Genomic DNA, 3,219 nt, shown 5'->3' with positions numbered 1-3,219 from the left:
GCAGGGACTGGATTTCTTGTGATGATAAGATATAGGCTCCAGATGAATAATGGTTGAATTTATGACCCGGAAGACTAAGAACTTGAAGGCGTGATTATGTAGACTATATACCTGAATTTATGTATATGTATATTTTTACTTTTACTTTATCACTCATTTAAATCTGACCATATCAAAAGGACAGAATGGGGAAGGAGAGTTAGAGGCTTTTATTAAAGTTAAATTTGAGTATGTCTGTACTTCTAAGGTTGCTATTTATATTTCTCTATTAACCATACAATAAATGTATACAGAACTTAATTGTGTAAAGTTCATTGCCTTAGAAAATGAAATACCTGTTTTCCCCTTTGTTCTTTCGCTTTTTCCCTCTTCATATTTTCCTTCCTTCCTCCCTCCTCTTCCTGTCCTGCCACCTTCTCCTTCTTTCTTTCCTTTTTCCCCTTCCTTCCTTCCTTCCTTCCTTCCTTCCTTCCTTCCTCTTCCTCACTCAAGTAAACCCTTCCTTCCTTCTTTCCTTCCTTCCTTCCTTGAAAGGATTATGTTTAGCAGTTATTCAAGGGTTATAATTTATTTAGCTTTAGTGTATATTTGACATATTGATCAGTCACTTATTTCATATGTTTCTTGCACTATTTGGGCACAGAGGATGTAATAGTGAAAAAAAAAAAATAGATAAAAACCCTGACCTCATAGAAGTTACGTTCTAGTAGAGACTTTGAAAAAGTAAAATAAAACAAAGTAGAGGAAGTGTATTACATGTGTGTATGTATGAGGAAGGAGATTAAACTTTTAGATAGCATGAATGTAGTAGGCTCTGCTGAAAACAAGAAACTTAGGTAAAAGCTTGAATGAAGTGAGAGAGTAACTGAAGGAGTATCTGAGGAAAGATCATTTAATGCAGAGGAAACAAAGTACAAGGCTCTGAGGTAAGGATATGCCTGTTGTATCTGAGATATAACAGGGAAATGGGGGCATCTGCCTGGAACGATTCAAGAGAGAGATCAAGGAGGTCTTTAAAACCCTGAAGATTATTATGAGAATTTTGGCTTATCTTCTGAAAAGGTTAGAAAGCTAAAACTAAAGAATAACTAGATTGGATTTTTCTTTTTAATTACTCTAACTGCTGCCCTGGGAGCCAGATCAGGATCAGAGAGACCATTTAGGATGGAAGAATGTGAAAAAAAACAGATTCCAACATTGTTTTGGCTGAGCAACCAGAAGAACAAAGGTGCCATTTACTAAGGTGAGAAATCTTGAGGGAGAAGCAAGTGGTTATGCAGGGTGAGAGGAAGGGAGGCTTATCAACAAATTCATTTTGAATATCATAAGTTTGAGACTAAGTAAAGATAACAAATGAACAGTTATATTTATACATTTGGAGGTCAAGAAGGAACATCTTTACATTTGAAATAATATATAATCTTTAATATTTTGTTACCTACTTTAGTCTTATGAGAAAATTTTTCATTGTAATAGGTACAGATGTTCAGATAAAAATGCACATAGAAATATTTTAAATGCAGGAACAGTACCTTTGGAGTGGTACCACTGCGGATGTCTTATAGTCACCCCAAATACATTCAAAACAGAATTGATTTCCTTATCCTGAAACCTTGCATTTTATTCTGAATTTTCAGCATCACTTAAGGATATAACTTTGCTGGAAGATGTATTGAAAGGGAACTTCTCAACCTTGGCTCTCAGACCCAAATCTTATGCCACTATGTTATATGCCTTATTAATTCAATCTCTAAAGTGTCTTTGGAATTAGTTCCTCTAGTCTATTCTATACCTCTACTCCTTACCTAGGACCCTGTGAGCTTTTCTACTTATGCTCGCTTTTTTCTACTTTCCCCCATATCACAACCAGTTACAATTCTTGAGGTCTCAGTCTAAACCCACATGTAGCATGAAGTTGTCCTCAATTCCACAGTCAGCATAATTTTTCTCCCTTTCTAGTAGCAGCACACTGTAGCTCTATAGCTCATTTGCCATCATAGCGGAGAAAGCGACATATTTATTTCACATTAACTTGTGGTTTTCTCATCTTTACACCCCAACACCTAGTACATTACCTTTTATGAAAACACTCAATATATGATTGTTGAATTGAATGTGTGTGTATGGATCTTGTTTTATTGATTCTTTGATATAACAATTCTCTTCAATGAAGGAGTAATTGGCATTTATCAAAAGTTATTCTGTTTGATAAGTTTGCTCTTCACTTATATCAACCTTTACTATTTAGTAGTAGCAGAATACCTCTGAAAGACATTTTTTAAAACAATATTTCCATGTTGGAAAAAAAAAGAAGTGTTTAATCTTTGAGCATAAATTATTTCCTTACTATGGGAAGTCTAATTGGAAATGATTTGTCAGGCTGCTGTATCAAAGTATTAAAATGCCACCCAAAATGTGCTCATCCTTTGCATTTTAAAGATTTGTGACATACTCTTTGTCTTATTAGGGAAACACAATGTTTTAAACTTTTATTTAAGTGGAGCTAACAGATATTTTGATAATGCATTAGAAATGGAGTTGTGCATATAAATATTTCACTGTGCATTGATTATATTTACCATCCCTTTAGAGCATAAGAGGCAAATATGCTGTCAAGATATTCTTGAGAGTAGAGAAAATTAAGTCAATTTCCTTTCTAGAAAGTGACTAGTCATTGCATCACCTCAAAAATGAGGATTTATGGAAGTCTACAGCCATGCTACCCTGAACAAGCCCGATCCCGTCTGATCTCAGAAGCTAACCAGGGTTGAGCCTGGTTAGTACTTGGATGGAAGACCACCTAGGAAGACCGGGTGCTGTAGGCATAAAAAGTAAAAACAAGAAGAGATTGTAAGCTGACAAGGTCCTTGCAATCTGTGAGGTCAATCAAGGGTTGCCTCGCCCCCCCGCCCCAAAAAAAGAGGATTTATGGCTACGTGTTTACAATTTAGAGGGAAAAGTTATAGAAAAATCTTTAAGGTGCAGTGAAATTCTATGGACAGTCACCTAGGCTGTGAATCTGATTAATTCTTGTGAATGAAGTGCTTTTCCAAAGAATGGCTCTAATGCAGCTGTCACCTATTGAATATGTACTCTACATGATAAACTTTATGGATCTGAGAACTCCAGATCCCATCTCATTCAAATAGGTATGCAGACACCTAATTGAAATGATATTTAAATTCTAGAATTCTCATCTCTTTTCTCTTTGATTCTCTT

The 3,219-nt window shown here is 35.4% G+C and overlaps 1 pseudogene; it reads left to right on the top strand.

The window, feature by feature from the left end:
• Positions 1-2,706: 2,706 nt before the first annotated feature.
• On the top strand, positions 2,707-2,825 carry LOC112471627 (annotated as a pseudogene).
• Positions 2,826-3,219: the final 394 nt, after the last annotated feature.

This window comes from Pteropus alecto, unplaced genomic scaffold (genome assembly GCF_000325575.1).
Source record: "Pteropus alecto unplaced genomic scaffold, ASM32557v1 scaffold57, whole genome shotgun sequence".
In the NCBI taxonomy this organism is placed as follows: domain Eukaryota; kingdom Metazoa; phylum Chordata; class Mammalia; order Chiroptera; family Pteropodidae; genus Pteropus; species Pteropus alecto.
This window is presented reverse-complemented; position numbering and strand designations above follow the sequence as displayed.